The 22,099-nt window shown below is 35.7% G+C and overlaps 1 protein-coding gene across 7 annotated transcripts in view; it reads left to right on the top strand.

The window, feature by feature from the left end:
- The window catches only part of IMMP2L (inner mitochondrial membrane peptidase subunit 2), an 888,292-nt gene that overhangs the window by 462,534 nt on the left and 403,659 nt on the right, over positions 1-22,099 (top strand). The window lies entirely within an intron of this gene.

Below are 22,099 nucleotides of genomic sequence, written 5' to 3'. Positions count from 1 at the left end.
GGAATGTTGGGAATTTTTGACAAGTTTTCTCAATTTTAGGTTATCAGTCATTCAGAGAAATATGTTTTCAGTCTGCAAATAGAGAGGACACACTACTGATAAGGATTTCCTAAATATTAAAAACACCTGGTAGAGACTCAACCCTCCAACTCCGTCTCTGAAGTTCAGCAATGACTGCATTATTGAAGAAGAGAAGCTTGCAACTGTTTTGAGTGGCATTTGGTTCTCTATAGATCCTACTTAATTTAGCATATGTGCTTGGTGTTCAATAACACTTTTTTTTTTTTTTAGCAATGACATTTCTTGTCTGGATTGACCAGATTTTTAAAATAAAGCATATATTTGCCTCTCTGTAATTCACAACATTGGCATTTGAGGGGGTACTTTTAAAAAATATGTATTTCTAATTATACTCACTGACTTCTCTTTATATGATGTAATAAATCTAGGAGCTACATATGAATGGGTACATGTGTAGGTGGGTTTGTGTATCTGTGAGTGTGTGTGTGTATTTAGGATGTATTTTTTACCACTCTGGGGAAATATTTCGATTGTAATAAGTTAAATTATTTAAAAGACTATCTTTATTCTTAGGCCTATTAACTCTGAAAGGATATTTCCCAGGAAAATATACTATATAAGCCATACATGTAAAACATTTTTATTGATTACCAGAAATTTGGAAAACACAGAAACACATAGCAGTGCATATTTCTCAAAGAACATATATGAAAAATCGAAAAGCAGTTTTAAAAATGCATGTTTTACAACCTTAATTAGTATACTAGAGAAACATCTTGTTGAGGAGAATGGAACATGAGGATTAATATATCAACAGTTCAAAAGCAGGCTAGAGTCATGACTCCAACCCCAGTTTTGAGAGACTACCCTCTAGTGGAGTAAAGAGAAATGGCACTTATTAGATTTACTTAGGAAAAAAAAAACAAAACCTTCACATCTAATTGCTCCTTAAGTGTTTATTGACATGACATAGAGCAATAGTTTGCAGTTATTATAATAATAATAATACCAGGAAAAATTTTAAACAGTAGGCTTGTCTTTAAATACTGAATATTTTCACTCTGTAGTTTTCTAGAAACAGTTCCCAAATGTTTTTTTCTATAAGAATTTATTCAAATGAATCAAAATAAGTTCAAGATAAAAGTAGCATCTCATTTAACCTAATACTTATTTCAGAATATTATTGTAAGGTTTTATTATTTACTGGATACTCTAGTATTTACTCAGAAAGCACTGAGTCAGTTCTGTATGTTAGGGATCATGGTTGAGTGTTGGGATGTTGTGTTAGAGTATATTTACATATAATTTAATGTACTTTTAATAATAGTAATAATCATCCTTCTTACCCCTTAATTTTAATCTAGCAAATCTTAGTTTCTTTAATATTCCAAATTATTTCAGTATCTGCAGGATTTATTTCCACATATGGAAGAATAATCTTAAAATTGTGATAATTATTTGTAAAAAGAGAATTTTTATTTATGCCATGGTATCTTAAGTGATTAATTTTCATTGATTGATATTGACTGTATAATTGACAAGTCCAGTAATCAAACCAATTATAATGCACTCCCATAATGAAGGTAAGTTGTGATAGTCAGATACATGATTAAACTCCTCTCTTGGTTTTTAAATGAAACTGCAGTCATACCTAATATCTTAAATTTCTGTCTCTTTCAGAAATCAAGAAAAAATCTTTTAAGTTTTGATTCAGTTAGAATTGTTAAAGGTAGCCATTTATATGTTATCTTACATTATTTCATAGGAAGTTGTTTTAACTAAATGATCACTCTTTTGAAAGTGGGAGATCAGAGTGCTCTTCCTGCAATTGTCCTTTTAATGTAGGTACATGATAAATTTAAAATATTTTATACTCATTTTTATAAACTTAATATCATGGAGCACTAGAAATGAGATTTTAATGTGAAAGAGAAAATGACTCTGGCTTTGGATGAAAAGGATGACGATTCTGTTCTTTGACTGGAATTTCTATCTTGTTCCAAGAGCATCAGCAGCTTTATGGAATCAGTGTGTGTTTTGGGTGTTTTTTCACTTATCAGGGAGTTCAGTCCTTAACTGTAAATATGAAATGTGGCTGTCTCCAAAGATACATGAAAAAATTATTTTGGTATCACATCTGTATAATGAAGTACCATATGAAGACGTTACATTGTAATACAGTAAGGATTTTAGGGTTTTTGAATTAATACAATTGTGAGTGATCATCAAATGAGAACCATGGAATCTTAGCACACAGTTGGCACATTAAAGCCAGGATAGAGCCCCTCAGGTATTCCAGGTTTTTTCCACCATATTACCCTATCATCTACTGGATGATGGACAGGTCTCTGCTAATTCTTCTTTTCCTTCTTCTCCTTCTTTTCTTCCTTCTTCTTACTCTCCCTCCTTCTCTCCCTTCATTTTTTTTTAAGTTTCTTCCTTTAGAAGGCACTAAAGCTTCAGAGAAATTTCACATTGTAAACCACAGTATTACATGGTTGTACATGTTACCAACATTGTAGGAAATGTCTACAGGGTTTCCTAGATGAATACTGAGTTTTAATGGAAATGTATTGAAATGGTTTTAAAATATAAATGAATAATTACAACCCTTAAATTATACTGAAAGAGTTTTGCCTTCATCATCAAATAAGAAAATATTGGGTACAGTAGATATTCACTGACTTAGTGGTTGGGATTTTTAACTTGTTTATTGCTATTTCATCAAATCCTGGGCTTTATTCGCCTGTGTGCTTTTCTTAGAAAAGTAGCCTGGACAGTCGGTAGAATGTGGGTTGTAGAGCCACAATGCCTGGGTTTCAATCCTTACCTTGCCACTTCCTAGAGACTCTGAGCATCATGTTAAGTATCATCTCTGTTAAGTATCATCTGTGCATCTTGGTTTAAGTATTATCTCTGCATGTCATTTTTCTCCTAGAATTGTTATGAACATTAAAACAGTTAATATGTATACTGGGTTTAGAAAAGTGCTGAAATGTAGTAGTCTTGAACAAATGTTTGACATTATTACTGGCATTATTATGGTAGTGGTCATTGTTATAATGGTCATTGTTTTCCTCCTTTAACAAGGTATAATCTCTCATTTGACCCACAATAGCACTCTTTATCGCTCTTATTACTTACCATTTTTTTGGTATTATAATTTTTTCTGTAATTTTACCTGTTTCCCCTTTTAGCATATAAGATTCTCCTAGAGGGAGTATATGTCTTATTACGTTTTTAAGCTCCACAATGCATATAAAATGGATAAAATAACATCTGTCGAGCACTAACATATATTTGTATATTATATATATTAACTTCAAAAATATTCTATTCAAATTGGGATTGATATATAAATTATAGCTATTCCAGTTGAATTATAGCTATTCTAGTGTTTCGTTTTTTTTTTTTTTTTCTTTTTTTAAGATGGAGTCTTGCTCTGTTGCCCAAGCTGGAGTGCAGTGGCACGATCTCGGCTCACTGCAACCAACACCTTCCGGGTTCAAGTGATTCTCCTGCCTCCTCCCTGGTAGCTGGGACTATAGGCGCGTGCCACCATGCCCTGCTAATTTTTTGTATTTTTAGTAGACATGGGGTTTCACCATGCTATCCACGATGGTCTCGATCTCCTGACCTCATGATCAGCCCGCCACAGCCTCCCAAAGTGCTGAGATTACAGGCGTGAGCCACTGCGCCCGGCAAAGATAGATATTTTTACCTTCAATTGGCATTGTAGAAACATTGGGTGAAAGAAGCTAGCTTACTTGCCCAATGTCCCAAAACTATTAAATAATGAGGCTAAAATTTGAACTCAGTTCTGTCTGCTTACAGAGCCAAAGCTCTTTCTACTGCACAAGGTACTCAATATTCACTTGTAAAATAAATGAATGCTTGATGGATGGCTGAGCCAACCAATTCAATATAGTCGGCAACAAGGGATGCCAAAAATAAAATACTGTTTTTAAAAAGGAATGAGTTTTATGCACAAGACAGTGGTTGCTTTTATATAGTAGTGGTTGTTCAGGTTTGATGACAGAATTGTTATTGCTGTCGTGATTTGAGAAGTAGAGCTCTGAAGAAATGCAGTGCCTAGTGGAAAAAATGAGTCGATATGCTCAGAAAGCTAAATACATATGAATGAGTCACTGATGGTGAGGGGCTGACGTTGTGCTAGGAAGGTCTTCAATGACTTTGTCCTTTGTGGTCTAATTCTAATAACAGATTAGTTCTCAATTCAGTTAGAAACATGATGTAAGGTGAGTAGTAGTACTATTGACTGTTTGTTAGAATGTTGAACTAAAGCAAGTTGGGTCAGAGTTCTCATTTTCTTTTTCAAAGGAGTTTTGGAAAGTAGAATTGGAGAAAAAAAGAGATTCTTATTTACCTATAGGTTTTGTTTTAATTTTTTTTTCTTTATTTTTGAGACAGTTCTTGCTCTGTTGCCCAGGCTGGCGTGCAATGGCACGATCATAGTTCACTGCAATAACCTCGAAATCCTGGGCTCAAATGTTCCTCTTACCTCAGCTTCCAGAGTAGCTAGGACCACAGGCACAAGCCACCATATCCTGCTAATTTTTCTTTTTCTTTTCTTTTTTTCTTTTTTTTTTTTCTTTGAGTAGAGATGGGGTCTCTCTATGCTGCCCAGCCGGCTCTCAAGCGAACCTTCCACCTCGGCCTTCCAAATGGCTGGGATTACAGACGTGAGCCACAGTACCAGTCCACGTCTTTTTTTAAATACTTTTATTTTAAGTTCAGGGGTATATGTGCAGGTTTGTTACAAAGGTAAACATGGATCATGGGGCGGGGTTTTGTGCATGTTATTTCATCACTCACATATTAACCCTAGTAGCCATTAGTTGTTTTTTCTGATCCTCCCCCTCCTCCCACTCTTAACCCTCCAGGAGGCACCAGTGGCTGTTGATTTTTCATCACTTAGCCCCCACTTATAAGTGAGAACATGTGGTATTTGGTTTTCTGTTCCTGCATTAGTTTGCTAAGGATGGTAGCCTCCAGCTGCATCCATGTCCCTGCAACAGACATGATCTTGTTCTTTTTTTAATGGCTGCATAGTATTCCTTGGTGTTTATGTGCCACATTTTCTTTATCCAGTCTATCACTGATGGGCATTTAGGTTGGTTTCATATCTTTGCTGTTGTGAATAGTGCTGCAGTGAACATACATGTGCATGTGTCTTTATAAAAAGCGGTCAAAGGATATGAACAGACACTTCTCAAAAAAAGAAATATGTGCAGCCAACAATCATGTGAAAAATAGCTCAGCATCACTGGTCATTAGAGAAATGGAAATAGAAACCACAATGTGGTACCATCCCACATCAGTCAGAATGGCTACTATTAAAAAAGTCAAAAAACACCTTACTGAGTCCTTACTAGATTAATGGGACGCAAACCCACAAAAATTTAGTTAACAGCTAAATATCGTAATCAACTAGCTTCAATCTACTGACGAGGTTGTGGAGAAAAAGGAACACTTTTACACTGTTGTTGGGAGTGTAAATTAGTTCAACTGCTTTGGAAGACAATGATTCCACAAAGACCTAAAGGCAGAAATACCATTTGACTCAGCAATCCCATTACTGTGTATATACCCAAAGGTCTTACTTTTAATGAAAGATACGAATCATTTGAAGAACAAAAGTAATCTCACCATTCCAATAAATTCACAATCAAGGATGACATGTCAGAAATCAATGAGACAAATTTTTTTCTGTATCTCTTCCTCAGATTCCTTTATTCTTCCCTATGTTTCTCCTTATATTTCTCTGTAGATCCAAAAAGGTCTCTCATCTTGGCTTTTCTCTATGTCTCTCTCCATTCTTTTCACTCAGGGGATTGCCTTTTACTCCTTTTCTAGCGATGTGAAAACATATCTAGCAATATTTCCACAAAATCCATACATTTACTTGTTACTCATACTACAATAACAACAATCATCCCTTTAATCCTGAACCCTCGTCTATCTTTCCTTCTCTGTTCTCCTCATATTAAGTTTCTCAGAAGAGCTATCAATATTTGCTACAATCACATCATCACTTTCTACCTACTTTGTCAGTTGACTTTTCTCTGATTTCTATTCCAACCTTGTTACTGAAATTCTGCTTTGGAATCTCAACCAGTGCCCTCCCAATTTGGTTATTGCACATCAAAGCCTCCTAAGTCATCCTCATGCTTGTCTGCACATTCTGTCTCTTGTCATTGTGGGTTCATCTACCTCTTAAGTATTTATCCTAGGCTTGTTCTTTTGCCTACTGTTCTTTATATGCTCTCTTAGATAATATTGTCTCTTCTACTATGTAATTACTACTTTCAAACCTATATCAATGCTCTTGCAAGTAAAATTAATCAGTCTCTTTATCCGTGCATCCATCCATCCATCCGTCTATCTATCTTTCTACCTATCAATCCTTCCCTCCAATTGTCTGGTAAATGTCTCTACTTGCGTGATCCCCAGGCACTCTGTACTCTACGTGTCTAAAGCTGACCTCTTAAGCGCTCCCCTAAACTGGCTTTCTTCTTTTTTCCTTTCTTTTTTTTTTTTTTTTTTTTTTTTTAATTTCTGCTGCTGCCTCGTTACCTAGAGAATTGCAGGAACTTTGGATCTTGTGCCTCATATCTTGCATTTCACCACATGCAACTTGATTTTACTCTGAAGTTTTCTTAAATTATCTTCTCTGTCTGCTAGATGTTCATCGTCTCTTACCTTGGCTGCTGCAATTTCTCCTAACTTCCCTGCTTCCAGTCTCATCTTTTCTAGTTCATCTTTCTTGCTTCTAATCTCATACCTTCTAGTCCATTCTTCCCTTCCTCCACAACACAGTCAGGCTCACACTTGTGTTTAGCAAGGCTGCTTCTTACTGTTCACTCTTCATTCCTCAGTTCAATTATTTCTTGACAGCAAATTTAGTATTTTTGTTGTTATATTTATTATTGGTATTATTCAGAAAATAGAAATGATTTTCCTTGAGTTATCCACAAACCACAATGAAATAGATCAGATTTTAAAATATGCATAGCTGTACAAATGCAGAAATTATGTATGCTGAAATTAAAGTACCTAGAATAATATTAAATAGCATTTGTTGAGTTTAACTCTATGCAAGACACTGAAACTTGGTAGACCCTGCACACATATGGTTTCATTCTTACAGTACTGTGAGGCAGTCAGGGACTTTCCCCTTTTCACAGAAGAGGAAACTGGGGTTGGTGAACTTCTACAGTTATCACGCTAGTGAAGAAGGAAAGCTAGAATGCAAGTCAGACTCCAAAGCCAACAGTCTTAAAACTGTATTTTCTTCTCTTCAGTGATCTTTTGAGGCCCTCGTTCTCCTCTCCTTTGCAGGTTTTATAGCTTAACTTTTGCTTCCTGTGTTTGCTTATGTGTAACCAGATTGACAAAAAATATTCATGGTAGAAGACTAACAATTTAGCTATACCTCATGTTTTTCAACCCCAAAATGTTTGACAATATTTTTATTCTCCTAATTGGATGATTAACATAGTGTGAAGGTATCTATAAATCATTATTCCTCAAAGGCAAACATTATATCAGCTGAGATAATTTTTTATTATTTTCATGTTGGTTTTTATTTTGGATAGTTGTTGTTATTTGTCTGCCTTCAAGAGTCAATATTTAAGATGAATGACAATTGTATTACCCAGAGAAACCAGCTGTTTTTCTAATTATTGTGTCGTCCTGAAACTAAGTAACAAAATGGATCGATACACATACATAAAACTTCAACATTGGTATACATGAAACTACTTTACTATATTTTAAATATATTTGAGACTACGAAAGGCAACATTTGCACCCTGTTTTAATAGCAGAGTTTCAAAGCTTTATTGAAGATGATTGTTATGCAGAAAACTGGAAAATCAGAAGTAGTAGTCTTTAGGCATAGAAGGAACAAGAATAGGACAGGCTTAGGTTTTTAAGGTAAGGAAATGTAAAGTACAATCAAACAAAAGAGCAACACGTGTCATTTTTTTTTTGGCAAAATCACTTATCTTTCTTTCCATTCCATAGACATGATGCTGAAAATGAGCAAATTAACCCTCGCCATTAAGAGCACTTCTTACATCTTTAACCTTTTATAAAGGGTACATTTGATTAGAAATGCAATGAATATTCAGTGCTTTGGTCAGTTTAGACTTTGGGGGTGCTCCCCAGCTGTATAATGCTCACTGAGAGCCTATGTGTGAACCACAAGCCTGGGAGAAGCCTGGCTGTCTGAAGGGGCTGTGCTGAAGGCTTTCACATAGTTCCCATTACTAAGGAAACCACTCGTTTTGTCTGAACACTCTCTGAATAGATGTCTCATTTGAAGTCTAGTGCTCAAACCATGAGGATTGCATTATGGAGCTGAGAAAGAAATGAGGAGAACAAAAAATGCTTGAAAATGCCAACAAGCATTCACAAAGCGTTGTACTGTAATAACATTCCATGAGACAGAAGGTGCGTTTATTTTTGCTGCATTCCAAGTTATTTTGGTGTTATAAAAGCAAATTCCTTTGCTTGCCCACGTAATCAAAATAAGAAAAGCAGATGTTCTTCTGACCTATTCTTAATTCCTGCTCTTGTTAGGGTCTCACTGAGAAGTGTGACATATAGCAAAAGAAGGACAAAATATGGATTCTCATATTAATGTAGATTTGCTCGTTGTGCTTTATAACTAAATGGTGTAGTGCTATCCCTGTGCCAATAAACAAACACATGTTCAGAGTCAGACCTCAGGATTTGTAGCCTCCAAATGGTTACTGTTAAATTCAGAATGGCTACTGCAAACTGGTGCTTGGTGCTCATTAATGAGCATCCAATTCAGATTTGGAGTGAGAAAACACTGCTTCTAGGAGACTCCTGCTCCACTCTCCAGCTTCTGCCAACCTACAGCAAAGAAAGCAGCTCCTACTTAAAATATCAGGCAATCATTTTTTCTTCCTCACTCTGGAAAGTAGGGTTTGCGGGACTTTCATTACAGTATATTCTTTATCATCCCTCTCCCTGTTTTTGATATGGTCGATGACGTTATTTTAAAAGTATACAATTTGCTATGCAGACACCTAGTCAGAGGTTGCCACCTCTACACCCATATAGAAAGTCACGGGAGGAAGTCATTCTTACCTCTGTGTTGAGCTACTTTAATCCTTTCAGCAAACGAGAGATGTATCAACACAGTTAATCCACAAATGCAGAAATTAATAAATATGTATAGATTACTTGTTGTTTTACTTTTTGCTGACTGTCATAGCAGTTAGTGTCTTGCCTGCACAAGAGTCTATGAATGAATGAGATCTTTGGACTCATAGCCCAGAGCTTTAGCACTGCACTAAGGACAGTCCCTCTGTGCACAGGTTGGTCAAGTCTCTCTTTGGAAGACCACTGTTACAAAGAGGTGCTAGCATGTCTAAAATCTAGAAGCAGGCACAATAAGCAAGTACAAGTTTATTTCTTTCATGGATTCTTACAGATTAATACTAAAAAATTATAAATGTGAAACACTAACACAGCGTTGTCAGAAGAAAGTCTTTCGTTTGTTTGTTTTTACATGTTCTTTTTTCCTTAAATATATTGGCAGTCTCGCATTTTTAATAAACATATATTTCAAGTAATTGTCTTTTGCAGATTTCTTCCTCAACCAAATTTAAGAGATGCCAAATTCAGTAGAATTGACTAAGGATAAACTAAATAGTTTTCTAGCATTTAATGGGGCATCCCAACGCCACTAAAAAGGCCCTAAATTTGAAAGCATGAAAGAAGAAAGTTTATTCATGTGAAAGTACACAAATACTTATCCTATCAATAATATCCTCACTAGTCTGATTACAGGTCTTCAATTCATTTTGAAATGAACAGCCTGAAGCTGCCAGCTGTTTCTAATCTGATGTGCTTATAGAATATTTACTTAGGGTATATATTTAGCAGTTTAGATATCATGGCTGCTGACAAGAAAATTCTAATACTGAAACTTACTATGAAGTTTCTGTTTGTAAAATGGATATATATTTGGTCCCAGATATGTTACCTTGTCAAAATTTGGCAGTGAACAGGATGTCTGCATCTTTGTATTCCTGGTCCTCAGCACAATGCCTAGTGTATAGTAAGCATTCAGTAAGAAGAGATTGAACTGAATTGTTTGATATGAGAAAAATACAACAAAGTCAGCATTTATAAGATGATCCTTAGCCTGGCTTAACTGAGTGTAGAATGATGGAAACAGCAAATGTTTAACTGTCTTAGACAATTAGCTAAAAAGTCTAATTTTTCCATGTCCTTTCAATCACTTATAATCTTTTTTGAAATATTCTGTGTGTATACATACACACATATGTAATATATATTATACACACATATTATATATTATACACACATAATATATAATACACACATGTATATAAGAATATACATATATTTATGTATATAAGAATATACATGTGTTTATAAGTATATACCTGTGTGTGTGTGTATGTTTACATATATATGTGATAAAATTGCATTGAAAGGATTGAGTCAAATCTAACAGCCCTTGTTTTGTTTCAAGTACAGTGGTTATGTTTGTATTTTATTCTCTTAATGGAAGAGTTTTCAAAATGCCTCCAAGTACCACAGAACATCAGATATTCATTATAATTCTGTTTCTGCCAGCAGCAATAAGATCTGCAGTCCGCTGTAACAGTCCTACATTTCAATTAATACCAAGCATCATTTTATTTGGAGAAGTAAGTACTGTTTAGAAGACTTAAATTTGTTCATAGAACAAAGAAATTGTGTCTTAGTCCATTTTCTGTTGCTATAACAGAATACCATAGACTGGGTAATTTATAAAGAAATGACTTTTTTTTTTTTTGTAGTTCTGGAGGCTGCGAAGTTCAAGGTAAGGGGCTGCATCTAATAAGGACCTTATGACATCACACATGGCAGAGGGCATCACATGGTAAAAGAGCAAGAGCATACCTGCTCAGGTCTCTCTTTCTCTTCTTATAAAGCTACCAGTCTCATTATGGGAGCTCAGCTCTAATGACTTTATCTAAACCAAATTGCCTCCAAAAGGCCCCACCTCCAAGTGCCATCAGTATATGAATTTGGGGATCAAGCTTTCAACACATGAAGTTTGGGGACACATTCAAACCATAGGAGATTATAATTTGAAGACAAATGGAGACTTTAGTTATTATCCAAATTATTAGTATATATGTATAATCATAAAGTTAGGAGCTCATTTACTAATTTAAAAATGTTATGGTCTTTACTATGCATATGCAAGCATACATGTGCTTTGAATTATGAAGTACCTCATGTGCAATTTGGGACATTGTCTTAAGGCCCAGGTCAAAACTTATCTTCCTAGGGTAGATAAAATTCTAAGAATGATTAAAATACAGTGAACTTAAATATAAGTAAATGCCAATTTGTATAGTATTAGATTTAGTGAATTTAGAAAAAAATTAATGGCATATTTAATTCAATGAAACATGTATTGATTTTGATTCCTTCTATGTTATTTAACTAAATTAATGTTGGCTTTTAAAATGTTTATTTAAAAAATACCACAATGTAATCCCAGCACTTTGGGAGGTCGTGGCAGGTGGATCACCTCAGGTCAGGAGTTCGAGACCAGCCTGGCCAACATGGTGAAACCCTGTCTCTACTAAAAATAGAAGAATTAGCCATGTGTGGTGGCACATGCCTGCAGTCCCAGCTACCCAGAGGCTGAGGCAGGAGAATCACTTAAACCTGGTAGGCGGAGGTTGCAGTGAGCTGAGATCCTGCCATTGCACTTCAGTCTGGGTGACAGAGCAAGATTCCATCTTAAATAAATAAATAAATAAATAAAAATAAAAAATACCACAGCTTTATTGTAAAAAATTTTGAAAACTCAAAAAGGATAAAGAAATGGGGAAGAAAGCATTTGCACATCAAAGGATATATTGTATATACCACTTTGGTATACTTTGCTTTGGTACATTTTTCTGCCCTTGTATAGTAGAAAATATTCCATATTTTAAAAATTATGTCATAAAAATAATCTTTATTATTTTAGTGCCCATATTAATACTATATAGATACTCCATTCTCCAAATATTGGACGTTTGTTTCCTAATTTTTAAAAATGTTCTATATTGTGAATAATGCAGATAATGCAGTAGCAATAATCAGTGGACCGGATTGCTTTAAGTGACTTTCTAGACCAAAAGATTGAGGCATTCCAAGACTCCTGATATATTATACAGATTGCTTTCCTGAAAGCGCATACCAAGTTCACACAGCAAGTATGAGTCTCATTTCTATCATGCCCTTGCCAGCATTTATTTTTTCATTCATTCCTTCAGGAAATATATTTGAACAACTGTCCAGGTTTTGTCCTAGATGCTTGAGATATAAAGGTGAAAAATAAAGTCACTGTTTTCAGAAATGTTACTTGGGGTGATGTAAGAGGTAGACGATAAATAGGCAACGATAAACGTGCAAGTAAATAATTATTCCAGACATTAGTAAATACCAGTAAAAAATTAAAACAAAGTAATATTATAGTGAATAACAAAGAGGGATTATTAACATGCAGTATTAAAGAGGTTCAGCCTTAGAAGGTAACATTTGAGCACAGACATGAATGTTGAAAGAAGAGTCAGGCCAAGAAACAAAGGCAAAGTATAACGGGCAGAAGAACAGTGTGCACAAAGGTCCTTGGCATATCCTAGGTACAGAAAAAGGCCAGTGTGCATGAGTAACGAACAAAGAGGAAGTGTTAGGACGCGAGGCCTGAATGGTGACCAGGGATGAGATCTCCTATAGTCTTGCGAACCATGGAAAGGAATTATATTTTAATTGTAATGGGCAGCCATTAGACAGTTTTAAGTAGGGTGGATATATTAGTACACTTAAAATTTGTACTCACTGTTTCAAAACTCACTAGGCTGCTACATGGAGAATTGGTTAGAGGCAGGTAGGAGTTAAGGGGAGCAACAGATGCTGAATACTGGACTTCGCTGATAGCTGAAGAGATGTTAAGAGATGATAGTATTCCAGAGATATTTTAAACCCAGACCTATAAAGACTGTTAATGGATTGTGTATAAGGGATATGACAAAAGAGGATTTAAGTCAGACTTCTACATCATAGTAGACAGTGGTGCTGCTATGTGGATAATGGTGCTATAAAGTGAGAGGTGGGATTCCGAGAGAAGAGCAAGTTGCCCTCATCCCCAAACAGAATTCTGTCTTTCTCATGTAATGTAAGGGTAATGTTTTAAAATACTTAAAATGCTTTTATCTGTTGCTTAACCATGTAAAACAAAAAAACCAACCAAACAAAAAACTTTGCCCTCATCAGCCCTAGTCATTTATTTCCCTGAAGGGAGATTCAGATTTGTAACAAGAAATTCCAAGAAGTAGTCAGTATAAGATGCAGCTTTGTTTTGCAAAAATATAACTATGCAACCAGCGGAAGAAACAACTAATACAAAGGCCTTAAGGTGTGAATTTCTGGACCAAATACAGCAAGCCAGGCTTTCATCTTGAGATAAGATTTTCTTGATTCCACCTGAGCCTGAGACTCAGCTCATGCAATTTTTCCCTAGTTGGAGGAGAGACCTCATTCACTATTAAGGTCTAGCTAGAGTCAGAAAGAAGAAAAATAAAATATAGTAGAAGGAAAGTAAAAGCCTTTTATTTTGCCCTGAGGATTTTTAGGGAGAAAAGAGAGGAGAGAGATGAGAGTAAGGTAGTTAGAGAGGTGTATTCTGACGTACCCTTGTGGCTTTAGCTTGGAGATGGGTAGGTGCATTAAGTAAACAAGAACATCATTGCCCCCATCTCTGGTAAAATATCACCTCTTTGTTCTCCCATCACTTTTATACTGTGCCACAGCAAATTGACCACACTATTATGTGGACAGAGGGATTCCCTATGATTTAGCTTTCCTGAACCACAGATGCTGGGTTGAGAGACAGAAGGCTAATGGACAAAGGGTCCCAACAGCAGAGGCTGGGCTGATTCCTGAGCTACAGACTGAATGGAAGACAAATGAGTCATTCAGGAGGTTGCTGCCAGTGGAGGCTGAGGTGAGGCTGATTCAGCTACAAAGAACTATCAGGCTCTCAGCAAACCAATGGGGCCAAAAAACAAAAAATCCCCACATTAAGGCAATCAACCATCCAAACCTCCACAAAAATGTTACCAACCATAGATCACAGCTTTCAATGTCAGCAGTGCAAGTAGTACTCAGGGGCACATTGAATAGATATCAGATCTTCAGTGCTTCTCAGACTGATGAATCACCTAAGGATTTTGTTAAAATGCAGATTCTGATTCAGTAGGGCTGGAGTTTAGCCTGCATCTCCAACAGCCTGCCAGGAGACATTGGTGGTGCTGGTCCACAGATCACACTTTGAGTAGCAAAGAGCTAGCACACATACAGGATCATCATGAAGGCCAATGGACTCCTCCCCACCAATATCATGAGGGGGGCTATTTGAAGAACCAAACTTTTTTTTCCTAGAGAGAAATGAAGTATTATTGGAAGGATCTATGAAACTATTAGACTAGACCAAATTTTAACTAGATAGGATATTTAGTTCATTTGATTTTCTGGTAGCTGGCAAATGGAAGGAAGAGGTGAACAATTAAATTGGCTGTAAACAAAAGTAACACATTATGTTTTTTTCTAATAGTTCAGAATAGTGAGTTAAGCCTGGGCTACCTTTTAGCGAAATAATGGACACATCAAATTTAAAATATAAAAGCATGGAGCTCAGAGGAGAGATCGGAGTTTAAGGTGTAAATTTAGAAGTCATCAGCATGTCTATCTTTAGATGCAACAACATGGGGAAAAAGTGTACACAGAGACAAGAAGTCCTGAGAGTCTGACCTCGGGCACTCTATTATCTAATGTGAAATAAAAATGGAAAAGCCAGCAGAGGACAGTGAGAAAGAGCAACCAGCAAAAAGAAAGCCAGAAGAGCCTAGTGTTATGGAGGCTCAGAGAAAAAACATTCTCAAGAAGAAAGGAGGGACTGTTCTAAATGTTCCTGCAATTTCGAGTATTATGAAAACAGAATATTCACTATCAGATTAGGCAACTACTAATATTCATTTATGATAGATATAAATAAAACTTTTAAGTGTCTGTAAACAAGGTCGGGTGCAGTGGCTCACACCTGTAATCCCAGTACTTTGGGAGGCCAAGGCAGTTGGATCAGTTGAGTTCAGGAGTTCGAGACCAGCCTGGCCAACATGGTGAAGCCCCATCTGTACTAAAAACACAAAAAATTAGCAGTGCATGGTTGTGCATGACTGTGGTCCCAGCTACTCAGGAGGCTGAGACAGGAGAATCACTTGAACCTGGGAGGTGTAGGTTGCAGTGACCTGAGATTGTGCCACTGTGCTCCAGCCTGGGTGACAGAGAGAGATTCCATCTCAAAAAAAGAAAAAAAAAAAAAAGAGTCTGAAAACAAGCTATTTAAAATATAACAGCCAAATTTTTTTGCTCCCATTACAATCACAGTTCTTGAACCCCATTGCCTCATAGCCCTTCTCTCCACTTTCTTGCTTCCCATGATCTTTTCCGTCCACGCTGATTAGCCTTTGATCTCTGTCATTGTGTTGAATGGTTCTTATCAGTCACTTGCATGTTGCCAAAGTCTCTCAAATTTCTTTGTTCTTAAAGATTCTATGTACACATAGATTTTCTCTTGATATTTTCCGCATTTCTGTTTTTTGATCTTAGCCAAAAGTACTGCAAAACTATCCTTATTGCTAAAACCAAATACGCGATTGCAATCTTGGCCAAAACCAGAAATGAAAGGAAAAACAGGTATTGGAATGTGGAAGTTAAAAAGGCATTCGAAGAAAAATTGGGACTCTGTCACCCTTTTCTATTGTAATCAAGCCCCATTAGGAAGAACATTAGAATTTTGGTTTCCAGCCGTGTCTGTGTAGATGAAAACTCTGTGAGCCAACTTCCCTTTTCCAAAGTGATCTAAATATTGTTCAGAGAATTCTAGTTAGTTGGCAGAGAAACAAGTATTTAGGCAGAAATATGTCCAAAAATGAGAAGACTAAAGATATGCATCATGTGCCCATGTATTTTACATAGGACCAAGATTAACTGGGTTTTGCTCCGAACCTTAAGAAAGAAGGCTTTTTCAGCATTGCTAGAAATAAATTCTTGCTTTAAAAGTTTATTGCAAGTGTGGTGTTTATGAAAAGCAAATTAGTATTCTATAAATTCTCTCAAACACAAAGTGATAATCAGCTAAATGACAGTCGATGAGTCATCATGGTAGGTGGAAAGATGACAGTCAGGTCAGGAAGTGAATAAACTAGGTTTCTTATTTTTGCTCTGACTTCAATTGAACGTATTAGTTTGGGTAGGTCATTTAACCTGTCTGGACCTTATTTATTTATAAAATGAGGGTATAAACCTGGTTGTCTCTGGTGTCCCTTCCAGCTTTGATGTTTTGTGAGCCTGTAGTTCAATAGTCAAAATTACTGGGTAACAAAGCAGAGTCCAGCAAGTGTTATCTATGCAAAAGTGATTTCCATTTGAATGGTCAGATATTAGAGCTTGGACATTGTCCTGGGTTCTGTGGACAGACCAAGGGATAGAGAGGAACAGAAGACTGACCAATAACACATGCATACTTATATGCAACAATTTATCCCAAATACAACATTTCTTAAATTTCCCTGCAACAAAGACAAAGGTTAATAATTAAAGAACATTAGTGTACAGACCATTAGAAATAAGTAGTATCTTCCTGAGTGGCAGAGTTCTGCTACATAATTGGTAACACAACTAAGGAAACATTTAAGGGTGATCTCTATTTCAGGAAAAGAGAGTTAACAGAAGATGCCTCTCAAGGGAAATGGTGGAATCCCACACATTTTAGACTCCTAAAAATGGACTCAAAATTGAAGTAAAAATGATGCCACAGGGAATAATCTGGCACTGGCAAGCAGGTAGACTTGATAAGCAAATGGGATTTCTCATTTCTGTTTGCCATGTTTCTAAGAGGAAAATGGCCAGCAAGAGAGAATATGGCTGAGAACATAGTCTCAGATCTGTACAAGCATGCAGGCTTGAATGAAAAAAACTATCTCAGGGATACTACTTTTTAAACTTTTAACTTTCAATTTTGGAAAAAATTTAAACTTGTAAAAAATATGCAAGAATAGCATAATGAATCCCCAAATATTCAGCAATTTATAACATTTTGGTACATTTATGCACTTTCTCTTTCTCTCACACCCACTCTCACTCTTGCTCTCTCTCCTCTCTCTGTCTCCCCCACCACACACATATAGCTATATGGCTGTAAATGAGTGTGTTTATGTGTATATATACACTCATTGTCATTTTTATGACCATCATTTTTGTTGACTTATTTGAAAGTACATTGCAGATATAATGACCCTTTAACCCAAAATCCTTTCTAGAAGTTTTTCTCTTACATAACCACAGTACAATTATCAAATTCAGTATATTTAACATCAGTACAGTGCTATTATCTAATATATATTCCATATTCAAATTTCACCAGTTATTCCTAGAATGTTTCTTATAGCCATTTCTTTGCCTTTACCAATGATCTAATCCAGGATCATGCATTACTGTCAGATGTCATGTCTCTTTAGACTCCTTTTTTTTTTTTTTTTTGGAGACAGTCTTGCTCTGTCACCCAGGCTGGAATGCAGTGGTACAATCTTGGCTCACTGCAAGGTCCACTGCCCCGCCTCCTGGGTTCACGCTATTCTCCTGCCTCAGCCTCCGGAGTAGCTGAGACTACAGATGCCTGCCACCTCGCCCGGCTGATTTTTTGTATTTTTTAGTAGAGATGGGGTTTCACTGTGTTAGTCAGGGTGGTCTCAATCTCCTGACCTCGTGATCCGCCTGCCTCGGCCTCCCAAAGTGCTGGGATTATGGCGTGAGCCACTGCACCCAGCCTAGACTGCTTTTATCTGAAAGTTTTCAGCTTTTATTTGTCTTTTATCATGCTGACTTTTTTTTTTGAGTTTTGTGGAATGTCTTTTATTTTTGGGTTTTTCTGATATTTCCTCATGCGTGGATTGAGGTTACACATTTTGAGAATAATGCAGTTTACACTGCATTAAGTTCATCATATCAAAAGGCACAAGATACCAGTTTGCCCCAGATTCGGTGACATCAACTGTGATCTCTTTAGCAAACATAGTATCTGCCAGGTTTCTCCACTGTAGGGTGAACTTTTTCTGGTATTAAGTATTTTGTATATATATTATATTCCTCATCAACTTTTATGAAATAGTTTTGCAGTCACCAATGATTCTTGCCTGAATCAAGTACTATTATGATGTTGTAAAATGATTGTTTCTAACTCTGTCATTCCTTTTGTATTTACTAGTTGGAATTCCTTTGTAAGGAAGAGCTTTCTCTTCTCCCTTCTTGTTTAGTGCCAGTAAGGACTAATGGATTTTTTTTCCCAACAATGAGTTGTAAGCTATTAGTGTCATTATTTATTGTGATTCTTAAATTGCCCTATATTTGGCTGGTGGGTAATATTTCCTTTTAACATTTTCACTCATTTATCATGACCCCTCATTTTTTTAGTGGATGGTATCATCAACAGAGTCTTGGGAACTTTATGAAAATTTGTATTAACTTAAAAAAAATTGAAGTGAAATTCATACAACATAAAAGTAATCATTTATAAATGTACAATGTATAAATTTGCTGGCATTTAATACATTGACAGTGTTGTACAACCACCACCTATATCAAGTTACAAAGTGTTTTCACCACACCAAAAGAAAACTGTACCCATTAAGCAGTTATTTCCTGTTCTCCCTTTCCCCTTGCTCTTGGCAACTACCCATCTGCTTTTTGTCTCTGTGAATTTACCTATTCTAGAAATTTCATATAGTTGGAATTATATGATATGTGACCCATTATGTCTGGATTCTTTCACTTAGTATAATGTTTTTGAGATACATCCACATTGTAGCATGAATCAGTACTTTACTTCTTCTTATAGCTGAATAATATTGTATTATGTATATATCACATTTTGTTTCTCCATTTATCCATCGACAGATATTTGTTTCTTTTTTTCATGTTCTGACTATTATAAATAGTGCTGCTATGAACATTCATGTGCATGTATTTGCTTGAGTACCTATTTTTAGTTTCAGGGTATACGTACCTAGGAATGGAATTACTGGCTTATATGGTAATCCTATGTTTACCTTTTTGAAGCATCATCAAACTGTTTTCCAAATTGGCTGCACCAGTTTACATTCCCACCAGCTATGTATGAGGGTTACATTTCTTCTCCACTTTCTTACCAGTAGTCTTTATTTTTTATTTTTGTATGTGTGGGGATTTTAAAATTCTTATAATTTTAGTGTGTGTGAAGTAACATCTGATAGTTTTGATTTGCATTTCTCTAATGACTAATTATGTTGAAAATTTTTTTCATGTACTTGTTGGCCATTTATTTATCTTCTTTCAATAAATGTCTGTTCAAGTCCTTTACCCATTTTTAAAGTGGGTTATTTGTCTTTTTGTTATTGATTTATATAAGTTCTTTACAAGCTATAAACTTTTAGTAATATGTAACATCATGTTATTTAAAAAGTACAAATGTTTTTAAAGTCATGATTTTTCTCCTGATCCGAAATTTAAGTGAGAGACTTGAATTAATAATAGTACCAAGGAAAATATCAAATAGATAATCTTTGAAATTACCTAACTACAACTTGAAGATATGTCTACTTATATTTAAGAAGTGTAGGTTTGTTGTAATTTAAAGTATCTAAGGTTCAGTTAAAATATCATATGCTACACCTGATGTCCAAGGTGCCTTACATATTGTCCAAATATGGCCACTATGGTGCAACAGAGCATTCTGGAGTTTCTCAGTGAATTAGTGATTTCAACTCACTAGGGAAAATCCTTTTAAACTCAATTAGTATTTCTTGGATGAGGCTCAATTTGGCAAACTTATAAAGTCTCTTTTGCAGAAACAACTTACTCTAAGTTTTTATCAATCTTCCTTATTTTCTTAGTCAAAAATATCCAATCATAAGTTCCTTTCTAGACAGATAACGTTTTTATTTAACCAAAAAAAAAAAAATAAGTTTTTTCTAGCTGTTGTCTTTCTTTGTAATTTTTTCTCTGTATACCATTAATAGAATTCGTGGACTGAACACTAATCATCATTTGCCATGACAGTTAGAAGCAGTGCAGCCATACAGTATGCTACTTTAAACGTTGTGGAATGTTTTGCAGCATGTTAGACTGCTGATATTTTCAGATGCAAAGCCTACCTTGTGAGGTGAAGCCTGCAACCCTTTATAGTTTTGTGGTGCTCAGTATTTTTTCCAATTGAATTTATAACTTTCTTTTCATTATTCAAAGCTTCTTTGGACTTTATACTTTATGCTTTACGTATTTTTTTCACTATCAATTTACATCTAGTCCTACATTACTGACAAAAATGTGAACTACTTTAGCCAAAAACTGTTTTCCTTCCAACCTGTAAATCTGTGTTGTGAGGTTCTGGATAATATTTATCACCTTTCTTATGTTATATATGGACTGTCTTTGAAGGAGGGCACCCTGGATGTGAAACTTTAGGGATGCCGGTACCCAAGGCTAAAATGTGGTTTCTTTCATGATATGTTTGCGAATAGTAGAAGAACTTTTTAGTGGAACATTGTCCTGTCTTTGGCCCTGGAAACTTGCTCAATAGCATACTCTGGAAAGATCTAATGAGATCCTGGGGGTCAATTTTTTTGTATTATTTGTGTAGCTGTCATTCTACCTTAGCTTTCTCTCCAGGAAGGAGACCAGTTCCAGATCACCCCATCTTGCCTCCTCATGTGAGCCCTAAATGGTAACTGGGTGAGCAGTATTATGAGCAATACTGCAGAGAGTCTCGGACACTCATTGCTTTGTGTATCTACATGTATATCTATGTGTTTGGAATCCAAATGCTACTAAACATTTGTCATTATAGTAATCAGTCTTCATTATAATAATCTCTAAATAGCAGTAAATAAATATATTAAAATATTTTTTACCTAGAAACAGAACGTTTTACTTTTCAGAGACCCTAGGTAGTACCCACTGTAAGTTCCTAATTTGATGGATTAAAAACTCACTCAGTTTCAGTTCTCTTTATGTCCTATTGTTATAGATTGGTTCATTACTATTCCTCATTTTACCAAATGTTTGAGTTCAAAGGGCAGCTAACAATCATCTAGCCCAGATATGTCAGATAAACAACATTTCTACTGCAGCTTGCCCATGGAAGGCATTGCTAATTGATCAAAGTTTTCCTTCTCACTGAGCACAAAGCATCCTTCTTCATGCCCAGCAGTCATCACCAGTAAAACAAGTTGGTACAAAGGAAGGAATCTGTTTGCTTTAATAGACCTAGTCTCGTACCCTCAATTTAAAGATGGGGACATTACAAAATAAAATAATGAAGTTATTTGCTTAAGTTGCAAAAGGAATCATTTACCAAGCAAGCCTCTTGGCTCAGTATAGTGTCCATTCTACATTACCAGAAGTTATCCATGTGCGTAGCTAAGGAGACTGAGTGCTGAGTAAAAAGTGACTCTCTCAAAGAACTATTACTTTATTGTGTTGACAATCATTACTTTATTGTATTGGCTATCATCCCTGATAGCCCACTAACTTAGTGGACAGAACAACAAATGGGATTTGAGTTAGGCTTCTGACATGTCATTTCTAAAATTATTAGAATGATCTCATGTTTTGTTCTGGGAAGTTTAAAGTTCAGAGACTAGACAGGGTCTATTAATGTTGCTATTTTCTATATTTACATTTTAGTTGGAAATTGAAGGAGGCTTTTTAAGTGGCTTACGATATCACTGAGAGGTTGCTCTGTTGCTAAAAGCTGATACTTGTGCTATTATAAATAATAAAAACAATAAGTACTTGGAATGATTGTAATTTATTACTTGATATTCTTCCTTGAAAGCATTTCTTTTGTTTGATTGAAGAATGTTTGCTAAATTTTAAACCCCACATCTTGAGCTTTTTCTCACTTTCC

Source organism: Gorilla gorilla, chromosome 6 (genome assembly GCF_029281585.2).
Source record: "Gorilla gorilla gorilla isolate KB3781 chromosome 6, NHGRI_mGorGor1-v2.1_pri, whole genome shotgun sequence".
In the NCBI taxonomy this organism is placed as follows: domain Eukaryota; kingdom Metazoa; phylum Chordata; class Mammalia; order Primates; family Hominidae; genus Gorilla; species Gorilla gorilla.
This window is presented reverse-complemented; position numbering and strand designations above follow the sequence as displayed.